Here is a 14,875-nt window from a genome sequence, read left to right as displayed (position 1 = left end):
AAAAAAAAAAAAGAACGAACAACTTGCAACAATACATTATCCCTTCTTTCCCTTATATGAGTTACAAAAGTTGAAACAGTTAAAAATCCACAAGAATCCAAAATAAAATAGTTGAAATATCTGTTTGGAAGCCAATTAATGAAATGCTACTATACACTACTTTAACGGTAGCCCTTTTGTATATCTAGATGCGATTGTGATAAAGTATATCGGTTTTCACCATCATTAACAAAAACTAAATTGTTTCAACACGTCTCACATGTTCACTCAGGCATTTCAGCAAGCAGGGAATGCTATTGACATAAGATTTGCACCGACTTTACACAGATCATAAAATTTTAAAATCTCTATTGTAAGAGATGAAATCACTGAATGAAAGGAGATGAAGCTTTATAGAAACTTAGAGAAATTCACCTTAAACACACAAAACTCCTTCAATGAAGGAAGATGAAGCTTTAGAGAACAACTTAGCGTCGGTTTGTGTTATGTGCACACAAGGGGAGATTAGACAACATAGGGAGAAAAGGGAAAATAAAATAAGAAAATAAAGAGGGATGTAGAAGAAATAGGAGAGAAAATAGGTGATTTGGCATTACAGAGGAAGCCAATAGCATCTGGCTTGGGGTGAGAAAGCCTACATCATCTCATTTGAGATAATTTTGGTATTTCAACTTCTATTTTCATTTTTTTATTTTATTAATAAATAGGGCTAGAAAGAAGTCCTTACACTACACTCCACCATACTCTACTCTTCCGACACCTTTACACATAATAGATAACTACCACCACTAATCCATTACACAATAACTTATCAATAACTTAATAACTAAACATTCCTAAATATTAGACTAATCTAATCTACCCTTACAAATCTTAGCCATTCATGGCTTGAATGTAATAATATGATTGTATCAATCCATCCCCCTAAAATTTGTCTTGCCCTCTAGACCAGTCTTTTGGGAAATAATTGCAGTGTTGCTTCCGTCAGTGATCTTCGTTTGGCTTAATCGATGAAGCTATGATCCTGTTTCTCAATGGGAGAAAATGTATGAATCCGTCGGTGGGCGTCGTGCCTGAGCTCTGATACCATTTGTTATGTACGTAGCAAGGAGGATAGATAAATAAGGAAAGAAGAAGAGATAAAATAGGAAAATTGATTCGTAAGTCGCTTTACAGACCAAGCTCGGGTGGCCGGTTAATTGGGAGGTAGCCAACCTCTTGGCCTTATCGAGGAAGCTATAACTTCATTCTCAAAACAGAGAAATTATAATAATCATTGTCATCATTCAAAGTAGGATTTTCATCTAAGATAATCCCAATTTAAATAGGAATACCAGTAGTTACAACTCCTTTTATCTATGTACAACACTTCCCACATTAACTATAACTCCTATAAAACTACCCAATAACTAATAAGAAGATAAACAAAACTATAAAAATAACTAAAACACATTTCACCCATGCCACATTACCCACAAACCCTTGTACGTAACAACTCCATCCCCCCAAAATTTGTCTTGTCCTTAAGACCACTTGTGGGAATTTGAATTTTCATGAATTCTAAATCCTCCAATTGTTTCAAATGAAAGTATTGATAAGGATTTGAGTGTTCACTCTGAATTTGTTGATCAAGCATTGCTTGCATCATTGGATGGAGAGTGAAACCACGTTGATAAAAGAACTCCCAACTCGAGGGAGAACACTCCTCCTCCATCATTTGTATGGTTCTAATACCACTTGATATGTACGTAGCAAGGAGGATAGATAAAATAGGAAAAGAGGAAGAGATAAAATAGGAATTAGGAAATAAAATAGAAAAATTGATACATAATGACTTTACGAACCAAGCTTGGGGTATTAGAGCATCTGATCCTTGCCCTAACCTATGCACGAAAGGGGTGACCTAGTGCCAGAGTGAGAGCCGCTAAGAAAGGATTACCTACCGCTAGGTAGAAACCCTGAAGTAGAGTAAGAGCCCATTAGAAAGGGCTACCTGATCCGATGGACCACCGTGGATGTCGGGTTTGGAAGCGTGGTGGATTCTTATAATCCCATATTAGCTTATAGGGGCTGATCCCACATCGGTTTCCTATGAGAATTTAATGTGGTTGATATGGTTTTGGGTCCCCTCACCTTGTAAGCTGATTCATGGGGTTGAGTTTTTCTAGGACCGTGACAATGATATTAGAGCAACCTATCCTCGGCCCAACTCTCGCGTAGAAGGGGTGACCTGATGTTAGAGTGAGAGTTGCTAGAAAAGCAGCTTAGAAAGGGCTACCTGATCCGTAGTGGGTCTCCGTGGACGTCAAGTATGGAGCTGAAAGGTTAAGGAATTGTAGCAACAACATCAGTTTCTCATGAGAAGAGTAATTACAACATCTTTGGTCTGAATGTCTCACTAGAAGAGGAGAGTTTAGATGAGAAGAGCTGGAAGATGATAGGAGTTGGGAGATGAGAGGAGTCAAAACTTCATGAGGCTCTTTCTAATTTTTTGGCTCCAGCTTATTTCAATAAATAGAAAAACAAGTATCACTTGTTTCTCTAATCTCGTTTCTTGAACCAAAATTTGATATAAATACATTTTTTTTCTTTTTTTTTAAATAACAAAATATGGTTTTTTTTTTGGTATACAATTGGCTCTGAGTAATCACTTTCCTAATTGCTTTTACTGTATTCTTTATATCTGAATTGATGGTTGAAATCATAATGACATGCTAATCCAAAAAGCTTATTTGCGCATAACAACTACAAAACTTATACCACAAATGAACTTCTCTACCAGTTTAAGAGTAAACTCATGAGTCATAATAAGGGCCACTCTCTCTCTCTCTCTCTCTCTCTCTCTCTCTCTCCATAAAAGTGGGTTTTGTTGTTGTCAACAGCTTCAATTTGTAGCTGATACTGAAGAGCAAATATTTTTTTTGAGTTTACAATATTTGAATCCAAATAAGTGGGTATGGTGCATATAAAGTGTCATGACAAAATATGTAACCATAAGGGTATCAAATGAACCCATAAGGGTATCAAATGAACCGAATGAGTAGCAGGCCCAAAGCCTGGAAAGCACTACTACTAGGTCACCTCTGGTCTGAAGCGGATGCCTAAATCAGAGGTCAATAGACCAACTTTACAAAGAGAACTTCGACTGCTGAATGGCTGAGCAAGTATTGGCATAAGGAAGTGTGGATATTCTGCCACACAGCCATCCGAACCACTAAACAACCTTACAGAAATAGTCTCATGGCCAAATGGCAGGTTTAAGGTCTTACCAACCAGGCTATAAGTAGCACGCACAGCTCTTCGCTTGGAGTAAGTAGCTCGGTAAATAGATCACTCAACTCAAGTCGCTCAGCCTAAGATTTCAACGATTTTCCCCACCAATATACGCCTAAAAGTGCTTCCCCCGGTCTAGCACGTGGATCACAAGGTGCAGATCAATCTTGGTCCATAAAGGATTTTGAATGGAATACCAAATCCTCTCTAGAAAGAAGGATATCTCCAATACGCAGAGTTCCTATAAGCAAGACATCCTCCATATTCACTTTCCAACTATGACTCTTGCTATACATGGACTCCTACCGGCACTAGGAAGCTATCAAGGCAGGACTCTCACTCGATCACTGCCATCTACAGTTATAAATACCTAGGTAACCCCTTTCTAGAGGACCAAACATTTTCCATTCTTATTGATATTATCTATTTGCAGAGAGATCTGACTTAAAAAAATCCAAAAGTCCCCAATCGGATCAACCTGGCGCTCACTCTCTTGTGTGTGTTCGCCTGTGCAGGGCATGGAAACCTCCTTGGACGATTGCTTGCCGCAACATAATGGATCTCCAAATAAATAGGTACTAAAATAGACAGAGCTCAATCATGTTTTAAACAATATGGCATGACTAGTCCCCTATACTGACCCCACAATTGCATAAATCGAGTTATACGAGGATTGAATGAGAATCATTCAACTTTCATTGAAAAGTAGTGAAAAACACTAAACACCCCCATGTGAGTGGTCCCAAGGAGGTAATAAGAGTCAAACTCAAAATCCCACGCTTCCTGAGGTGAAGATCCCTTGCCAACTCAGCTACCCCCTTGGGGTTGCCTAGAAAGAGAAGCTCACGCCTTGCATTACTAGTACAATCTATGAAAATTTGAGCAATTCTTCTATTTGTTGGAAATTGAAATTATAACAAAAATACCCCCACCAGATCTAGCTTTATTAGACTTTCCATCTCTTTCCATGTCGGCTTCATTCTGAGTAAAATGTGCCTATGCTCTTTCCCTAATTTCCAAGGAGGATCAATAGCATCACCAAAATCTAAACACTCAGGCTAGTGTACCAAATAAAGGTCCAAGTAGGACACTCTAGGGTTCTTAAAACTCAAAATTAGAACACACATCTTAGAAGTGGAAAAAAAAAACTTCCTTTCTTTTGAGCCCACACTTGAACCTTCAGCCAGTGCTTCCCCATCATCAATATTCAAAGGCTTAGAGTAATGAAGGAATTAGAAACCAGCAAACCTACATACCCAAAAAATTAAAACTCACGACCCATTTAGAGGAAATACAACCCAGCCTCATCATTTTTGAACAGCCTAGGGCTTGGGCTCACTTTTCTCCACTTTTCAAGTGATAGATTGGTCTTGTGGCTATTGGACCCTTATTTACATTTCAAATGCTCAAATGTGCTGATCATTCCACATTGGACAATTAACCTTGACTGTTGCTCTTTGGGAGTTTGGGTGCTAGCTTTTTAGATTAAAATATTAAATTAAATGTAAAGTTAATACTTTGGAACCTACAACATGGTGCCGCCGTTAAATTTAAAACAATTTTCAGGCCTTTTCAAATTGATCTGGTTTGGCTTCAAAATCTAGGTTGATGATAAATCTAGATAAACCATTCCAATCCATCTAGATTCAAACCCAAAAATTGTAGCTTAAATGACAAAATCCTACAATCCTCCAAGGTTGAAGCTTTGGAGGCTTAGTCACTCTAACATCAAAGTATCAACACTGTACTCAAGGCATCAACGCATTAGCCAAAAAAAAAAAAATGAAATATACTCAAACATCACACTATCATAATATTACATCAACTGCTCAAATTCCACCTTTTTGGGGGGGGGGGGTGCACTAATCACTTCATTCAAAAGGAAGAGGCAAAAAAGCCATTACATAATTCCACAGATCCTCTAGAAAGGAAGATTCTCAAAATTCTCGTCGGGGAAAGGATAACGCCCATTTTGAGACACAGTGAGCCATCGCATTCTCAGTTCCACTAACATATACAAAACTGCAGAAAGAAAAAGATGCTTTCAAAATCAAGATGTCTTGAACAATAGAAGAGATACTAGAACGAGGGGGGTGGGAGAGGGAGAGAGGAACTTAACAAGAACCTGATAGTCTGAGAATAAGACAACCTTCAAAATACTGATCTGGATAGCCGAGGAGAGAGCCAACCGAGCAGCCAATGCCTCACCTACCATAGCCGGCATCAAAACAGAGTGATTTGAAGCAATCAACCACATTTGCTTCATTGGATTAAGAATAACGCAACCAACACCCAAAGCTCTTGGTCAAGCGCCATCTGCCGCATCAGAATAGATAAAAAATGTCCCTTCAGAGGGAGATGGAGTATCCAAACCAAAAGCTTCCTAGGTCTTAGGAGGGGATGAGCCCTTGTTGAGTGATAGAACCTCATTAACATTTTTATTTAATGAATCCACCCAGGGTCAAAAAGGAGGGATAGAGGTTCTAAAGTACCTTGTATTCCGCAGCTTCCAAATTTCCCACAAGGTCATAGCATGGGCAGCAAAAAATATATTCTGGTCGTTTTTTGAAGATTTTGGCACTCTTCCCCACTTCAAGATCCAATTAGAAAGTAGGAGATTTAAGTCACAAGCAACCCTTAAAGTGATAGCAAAGGCGAACCACGCCTGCTAGGCTAACGGACAGTATAAGAGTGCATGCTCAATTGTTTCAACCTCAAGACCACATCCAAAACACACTTCCAAATCAACAATACTTTGTTGCTTTAGGTTGGACATCACCCCAATAGCACCTAAGCAGGCCTTCAACAGGATAGCTTTCATCTTAGGGGAGTTCCACACAACTTTCCACACCTCTTTTGGAATAGGTCTCACTTTTTTTGCTGATTTAGATTTGCAAGGAGAGAGATGATTACCCAATATATATGGAGATTTAACAGAGAACATTCCATTTGGGTGGAGGTCCCAACATAACTTGTTTGAAACCCCTTTAGAGCTTAGAGGGATTTGAAAGATAACCTCAATTTCTACTAAAATAAAGAAAGCTCTCAACTTTAGTAAATCCCATTGGCGATGCTTATCAATAAGGCTTGAAACCCAATGGAAGGGACACTCTGGAGGTCTAGGGAGGTGAAGTCTATAGCCTTCAAGAGATGGAATCCATGGATCCTCCCAAATCTGAATAGAGCATCCATTCCCAACAATCCACAAAATCCCACGTTGCAGAAGCTGTCTCCCATGCAATATACTCCTCCATGCCCAAGATGGTCTATGCCCCGCTTGGGCAAGGGAAAAAGATCCATTGGGAAAGTAAATACTCTTAATTAGTCTCACCCATCAAGACTCAGAATTAGATACAAGCTACCATCCCAGTTTTGCAAGCAACGCTTGATGTTGAATATTTAGATCTTTTAGTCCCAATCCACCTTCAAGCTTTGGAAGACATAGGCAATCCATCCCAAACCAATGGGTATTCCTCTCATCTTTCTTTTGCCCCCAAAAGAAGTTACACTCATCCTAATTGATCTCATCAAGAAGCCCTTGCGGAAGCTTGAAATGAGTCATGTGATAAAAAGGATTGGCTGTCATCACGGACTTAAGGAGAACTTCTTTCCCTGTTGGAGATAAAAAAATTTCCTTCCATTCAGCAATCTTCCTAATGGTTCTATCTTTTATGCTCTAGAAAGAACAAGGAAAGCGACTTTCTGGTTCTTTCCAATATGGGAAGGGAGTCACATATAAATTCCAGGTTGCACTAAATCTTCCACTCTAATAATCCTTGCATAGATATGCCTCAGCCTGAGGGGGTGTATTTGGGCTAAAGGATGCTAAAGATTTTTTTCCTATTTACAACTTGTGCTGATGAGCCATTATATAGAGAAAGGACATTCCTGAGACTTTTGAGAGATCCATGGTTTTCTTTAAGGAAAATAAGATAATCATCAGCAAAAAAAAGAGTGAGTAAGTTGTGGACTATAGCACTTGATTCTTGTACCTTGTAAGTTCCCATTTTGCACAGCTCCAGAAATCAATGATGTGAGGCACTCCGTACAAATCACGAACAAGCTTGGGGAGAGACAGTCTCCTTGTCTGAGACCTCCAGATTGAAGGATGGATCCTTTTTGCACTCCATTCAATAGGAAAAAGTAAGACACTGTGTTAACACACTACATGAGGAGCCTAACCCATTTTTCACACAAGCCCATTTTAGATAAGATGGCAAAAAGAAAATCCCATTCAATTCTATCATACGCCTTCCTCATATCAAGCTTGACTGTAGCCAAGTAGTTTCTCCCATTTTTTAGATTCTTCATGTGATGGAAGGCTTCATGGGCAATTAGGACATTTTCAGAGATGGTTCTTCCTTCAACAAAGGCCGTTTGCTCTGAGGCAATGATAAGATCAAGCCATTTTTTCAATCTCTTTGCCAAGACCTTTGAAAAGATTCTGTACACCACATTACAAAGGCTAATTGACCTGAACTGGTCCACACTCTTTGCTACTGTAACTTTTAGATAAGAAGAATGTGAGTTTGGGTTAAGTCCTTGAGAAGAAACCTAGATTCAAAGAAAGACTTCATTGCCAAGCATATCTCAGGCCCAATTGTATTCCAGTAAGATTGGAAGAACACTGGAGATAGACTGTCAGGCCCAGGGGCTTTTAAAGGTTGCATGCTAAAGACCTTTGCAAAGATTTTGTACACCACATTACAAAGGCTAATTGGCCTGAACTGATCCACCCTCTTTGCTGCTGTAACTTTTAGGATAAGCAGAATGTGAGTTTGGGTTAAGTCCTTGAGAAGAAACCCAGATTCAAAAAAAGACTTCCTTGCCAAGCATATCTCAGGCCCAACTGTATTCCAGTAAGATTGGAAGAACACTGGAGATAGAATGTTAGACCCAGGGGCTTTTAAAGGTTGCACGCTAAAAACTACCACCTTCACCTTATCATCTGAAATAAGTAAATGCAAATCTCTATTCATATCATCAGTAAATTTTGGAGTGATATATTGAAGAGCAAGATCCAAATCAATGTTGCCTTCAGCGGAATAAAGGTTGTCAAAAAAAGAGAAGATTTCTTAGTCAATATCTTCCTCATTCTCAAGCCATCTCCCACCAAGAGATTTTAGTCTCAGGATTTTATTTCTAGTTCTCCTTTGAAGAGTGGAGGAATGAAAAAACTTTGTATTTCTGTCACCCCTATACGACCATTGGATTCTTGACTTCTGCTTCCAATATGACTCTTGCTGGTCAAGATGAAACTTAAGCTCCTTTTGAACCCTGAATTCCATCTCAGCTAGTTCAGGGTGCCAAGGCATACTTTGGATACTCATAAGCTCTGCCATATTTTCATTCACTACCTCATCCACATCTTTTACACATTTCCTCTTCCATTTTGCCAATTTTGCTCGAACATTGCTAATCTTTTTGTAGACTTTAAACATGTTGGAACCTTGCCATTCAGAAGCCCAACTACTAACAACAGTTTCTTTACACCCCTGGAGGGCCCTCCATCTTTCTTCAAATCTAAACAAGCGCCTCCCTGTAGGGGGAGGAGGGTGCACATCAACAATAAGGGGGCAATGATCAGAGCCACAAGTAGGCTCAAACATAACTCCTACATTTGGGAATTTATCCCACCAACAAGAAGAGCAAAGGGCACGATCCAATTTCTTACGAATAAGACCATTTCTCCATCTTCGGTTGGACCAAGTGAAGAATGGACCGTTAGAGCACATATCCATAAGAGCACATAAGTCGACAAAGGATCAAAAGCCATTGAGTTGTCTTGCAGCTTTGACCCTTCCCCCTTGCTTCTCATCAACCTTGAGAATTTCATTGAAATCTCCACACAACAATTAGGGCGTAGTCACTGAGGCCCCAAGGAAAATAAGTTGCTGCCAAAAATCAGGCCTATCATAATTTTTGGGAGGACCATAGACGAAACTAAGTCTCCAACAATCATTTGAACCATTCAACCAAAAATTGTAATCAATCAAACGAGAGGAGCTAGAAACAATCTACAAAGCTACATTTGATGTCCACATCATACATAAACCACCACTATTTCCAATGGGATCAACAATTACAAAATTTTGAAATTTAAGGGATTTGCATAATAACTTCATTCTTTCATCATCATATTTTGTCTCCATAAGAAAAATAACAGAGGGATGGTATTTGGACACATGGGTCCTTAGGATTTGAACCGTCAAGGGACGTCCCAACCCTTGGCAGTATCAACTTAGAAGCTTGATGATTCAACATGGGACCGAACATATTGAGGTCCCGCGAGTTCATCATCAGGGTTAACTTGGGGGTTGGGGCGATACAGGGTGAACTTAGCAGCATTCTTCCATTTCATGTTCTATATAAGGGGACCTCCAATAGAGTTTCAAGTTAAGCTGGATGACTCCTCCAAGGAAGTGAAAGGGGGAGGCAAGGTGGGGATAGGGGGCCCTAAGGGAAGAGAGTGAGTTTTAGTGGCAGGGTTGGATGTAGATGATGGTGAGAGAGTGATGGAGTCGGTAGAGATTTAGTAAGGATCACTTACAAAGGTGGGGGGGGGTGGAAGAGAAAAGAGAAGAACAGGGGATGGGTTTTGAAACAGGGGAAGAGAGAGGTTGCTCGCTGTTAATGTTGTTCCGAGAGCAAGAAGGAGAGGTGGGGGTTAACTCACTTAAGTTGCTTAAGATGGGTTCAGGTGGATTGTGCTTATGGTGGGTTATCTTAAAAGAGGGGTTAATTGGTCCAGAAGAGGGCCTAAGGTTTGGGAAGATTTTAGTAATGTCCACCACAAGGTGGCCCAATGCTTCAATAAAGTCCCATTGGCTAGTATGGGCTTGGTTGTCCAAGGTAAGAAGATAATATGTTTGATAATATGTTTGATAATACCTGAATCGGAGGGTGATTACTTTGGCTTTAACCGGATCTGTCCATATTGATTCCTTCCATCACCTTAGGGGGCGTAGCCACTACGTGATCATCATCCTCTCCTCTTGATTCAGGTGGAGGTAACCCTAGAATCTGCTGCTATGGTGGAATACAATGATTGGCAATGGTCTCGTAGTTTGTAGTTCACCTGGAAGGAGAGTCCATCAATGTGCCGAGATCGTTCACACCATCACCGACACTAGAAAGTGCAACTGGGGCAGCCCTCGACGGTCCTCTTTGGTGACGCGAGCTCTCTCAGTTTTGGCCATCGGAGAAAGGAGCTGGCTCACGAAGCGCTGGCCACCCTTGGTGGCACGCATTTTCGGCGAGAAGGGCCTAGCATCGCGATCCGTACATGAGCGGTGTCGCTGCACTTGTGACATTGGTTGTGGTCATCAATCTAGCTGAAACATTCCAAGCAATGGGTATCCGCATGTCGAAGATGACCACAGAAGTAGCAAAAAGCTTCCAATCTCTCGTACTTGAACTCCACTTCTGTGACCCGATACCTAGTTCTCTTAAGCTTTGCTCCTTGACAAAGTGGGTTACTCACATCGATCCACAATAGGATGCGAACAAAATTTTGGGAGGGAAACGAACATGTGCATACATTCCCTTTAATAGCGTGCCTGCTTTAGCAGTTAGCTTGGAAGCAATGGGGACTGTTCGAAATGCTGGCGGTAACCCATGAACTTGGACCCAAATCTTCATGGAGGAGAAAATATCTAGCCGGCAATCAATATTTGGGAACCAAAGCTTTAAGGGAAATCCAATGGCCTTGCACTATCCAAGGCCCATTATTCAAAGCCCTCTGTACATCAAACCTATGGAATATTTTAATAAGAAAGTAACCTTGATCTTGCTGCTCCAGTATCAAACCTCCAATAGGGTTCCAAGCTTTCAACAGAGAGCCCCTAACAGCTTCAGGGTGAGGTTGCTATGATCAATCCGACTAGGGTATGCTTCCATTCTTCCTTGATATTGTTAGTGTTTCATCATCAAGAGCTACTAAGTCTTCACTATTCCTTGTGTATAAATCTCCAAGGGCGTCTTCTTCCAAAGCATCCGGCCAAGATCGTGGCGGGTCCATTTTGAAAGAGAAGAATGAAAAGGGCTAAAAAGGGGAAAAATAATTAAATTCATATTTTTCTCAAAATATTTTGGGACCTATTTAGTATTCAATGTTACCTTAAAATAATTATATTTCTTTATCCTTCAAAAGTGATGTGTTGAGTAGTTGGGACCCAAAATGTGTCCGGCCATCCTAGAAAATACAACCAAAAGTGAAAGAAGAATTAAGAAAACATACATTTAAGGAATGAATTATGAAATGTGTGTGAATTCTTCATTACTTATTGGAACAAGCTAAATAACTAGCTACTGTAGAACTTATAGGTGCACCTCTCTCCCTTTCAATGTGTAATAGTTCTAGTACATTTTCGAACGCATTATCTATGTCAACAGGATCATCAAAAGGCTCAGCCACATGCAAAGTAAAGCAAGATACCAATTAAGCAACCAAGGCATATAAAAATGAAAGAAACTATTGAATGGAAAATTACCTCTGAAATCTATATTAAACATTGAATCCCGAAGCCATATTAGTACTTCAGCATAGTTAGTTAGAAGTTTGCTATGATATTTATTAATAACACGGCCCCCCGTACTAAAATCTAACTTCGAGACAACTGTTGAAACTGGTATAGCCAAGACATCATGAATCATTCGAACCACGTCTGAATACTTTGATCCATTTGCATTCCAAAATGGCAACACATCATACTCATCATCATCATCATTAAATGGGATCTTGGGTTCATCTATATATACATCAACATGAGATTTACTTCCAAAATCCACCTCAGCAAGCACGAATGTCATAAATTTCTATGGAAATTGGGAAACATGAAACATTAATAAGATTAGCAATGAATATGAAAACCTGTAACTTCAAAAATAAATCAAAATTACAAGAAGACTTAAAATTTACTCACAGATCTTGTTCTAGATTTTTCAGGATGAGGAATAAATGTAGGAACCTCATAATCACTTGGTTGTATATTTTTGTACTCATCAAATAGTTGATACAAAGTATATTTCACATTTTTGCACACAGCAGATACATTTAAGTCCAAGTTGAAAAACTAGAAAATACCTAAGTCACAAAACTAAGCTTATAACGAGGGTCAAACACTAAAGAATTGGCTAAAATTGGACTATAATCACTCCAATATTTGTCGAATTTCTTCCCCATTTCTACTACCATTAGCTTCATAAATTAAAGGAACATGATATCTCTTGTATTGTGAATCTCCCAAATATTTTCAAGATATAAATTTGTTGTGGGATACTTGGAACTAGAAAACAAAACAATAATTGCATAGAAGGCATATGAAAAACTAGTCAATCTCTCAATCTTCAACCATTGATTAGGACTAAGACAAGTTTTAAAATTGTCATCCACTAGTCCAAGGTTCTCAAATGCTTTATAATAAAATACGACAAATTCAACCATGAGATAAGTTGAGTTCTACATTGTGGAGACATCTCCATGTAAGCCCTTATTACTTTGTAATCCTAACTACTTATATATTTCCAAGAATTTTATTTTCCTTCCTTGCGACCCTTTCACATAGGCTACATTAGATCAAAACAACATCACATATTCATCTGTGTGATTTTAATCTATACGATAAGATTGAGAATATATGCACAACACCTATTATGAAAATATAATATTTTATATAGAAGACCATTCTTAAAAAAAAAAAAAATTCAATTGCTCAACAAAATAGAATTAGCAGTAGCATTATCTAAAGTAATTGAAAACAATTTTTGATCACACTATAATCCTCTTTTGAGATTGATTGATCTTCAATGATGCAGTTCCGTTGTAAGGATATGTATGGGCCATTGTTGTTGGTGCAATTCATTGTAAGGATTTGTATGGTTGTGGCAGTAAAAACAGCATGTGTGTGATCTCCAGTTACATGTTTCTCTTCTCTTTATCTCTCTCCCTTTCTTCAAAAATTGATAAACTATGGTGATTTCCATGTCTATGTTCAAAGCAAAATTTGATGAAGAGGCAAAATGAGGAAAATAAGAAATAGAAATCCAATTTCTAAGCCCTATATACATAACTTTGATGGCAAAGTGATACTACATTGATGTATTCATCAAAGAAACCCGCTTTGATACCATGTGAAGGTAGTGGTAGAAGTGATTCAAGACAATATCTCATTAAAAAATTTTAGGAATGAAGATCTCAATGAACACATCACACAAATCCAATTATGGGGATGTAATGGTTACCTAGAACACGCGAGGTGTGCTCCTCCAAAGGAGTGCAACACTCAAACAAGGTCATTGTCAATTGCACCTTCTTTAATGACCCGATTCCCAAGCTTGAAAAAGAAGAAGACTCCGCTTTTTCTCTTTTCAATCTTGTAGTCTCACTTTATATAACGAGTAGTGCAAATTAGGTTTCAAACATAGCCTCTCTTTATATTGATAGGCTAAGTTAGGAGATTATAATTCAATGTTCTTAATCTTCCTAAGTGGTGTGGTCTAAAAAGGTGGCCTTTAATGTTATCTTTAATTGCACAAAGTGATGACACTACAAAAGGCATAACCTGAAAGTCCCTATTGGTATATATTTTTATTACACTTTCTCCCCATACTACCAACGTCGGCAATAGACCTTGCTACTTTGAAATACAAATCATTGCCATGATATTAGTCCATTGTAATAAGATATGACTGTCATAAAACTCCCCCCCAAAAAAAAAAAGGTCTAAGAAATGTGTGAAATGGTTGGAGGAGAGAGAGTGGTGAATGGAGACAAGGAAGAGGAAAGTCAAGGGTGAGTGGTGCGGGTGAGGCACTATTTTGGATAGTTTTATAATACCTAACGGTGTCAACCGGTAGGGATTGGCCTGTCTCAATCGGGCCTAGCAGGTCTCAACCAATTTTAGGGTTGAACTGTGAATGCCCGTTTAGCTAAACAAGCTTAGCTAGGGCGGACATGGTACGGTTTATAATTGGGCCTATCGATCTCAGGCTATGTTCATGCCGCCATAAATGGGCCTCAATTGGGCGTTAGCCAGGCTACAGACTTGTTTATCCCTAAACGGACATTAAACGGGTCTTAAACGGGCCTTTCCAATGTCGATGCAATAGTCGAAGTACTTAAGCTTATTCCACTGAAAGCACAGTTTTGCCTCAAGCATATCTTTCAAACGCACCATTAATTCACTACCACAATCACATTTTTAAAATTTAAATTTCTATTGTTAAAGGTGTCTGTCATCAATCAATCTTTTGTTCATCTTGAAAATTACTTGGACTTTTGCTTCATTCTTCAATTTTATCGGTGGCAAAATAAGGATTTCAAGTAATATTAAAAGGTCGGGCTAGGTCGGGCTTAAAGGAATCGGTTTAGGTCGGGCTTATAAATGTGTCAGACCGGTAGGGTGCCCGTTGGGCTAGGTGGCTACACCGTATACTGCTTGTTTATAAACATTTATTAATTGGGCCAGTTCAGGTCGGGCCATAAATATGTTGGGATCGATCGGGCCTATTGGTGCAGGCTTCGAATTGACACCCCTAGTAATACCCATATATATATATATATATATGAGTAATTAAGTTAAACAAAATATTAGGTGGGTAA

This window comes from Macadamia integrifolia, chromosome 4, assembly GCF_013358625.1.
Source record: "Macadamia integrifolia cultivar HAES 741 chromosome 4, SCU_Mint_v3, whole genome shotgun sequence".
Classification (NCBI taxonomy): Eukaryota; Viridiplantae; Streptophyta; class Magnoliopsida; order Proteales; family Proteaceae; genus Macadamia; species Macadamia integrifolia.
This window is presented reverse-complemented; position numbering follows the sequence as displayed.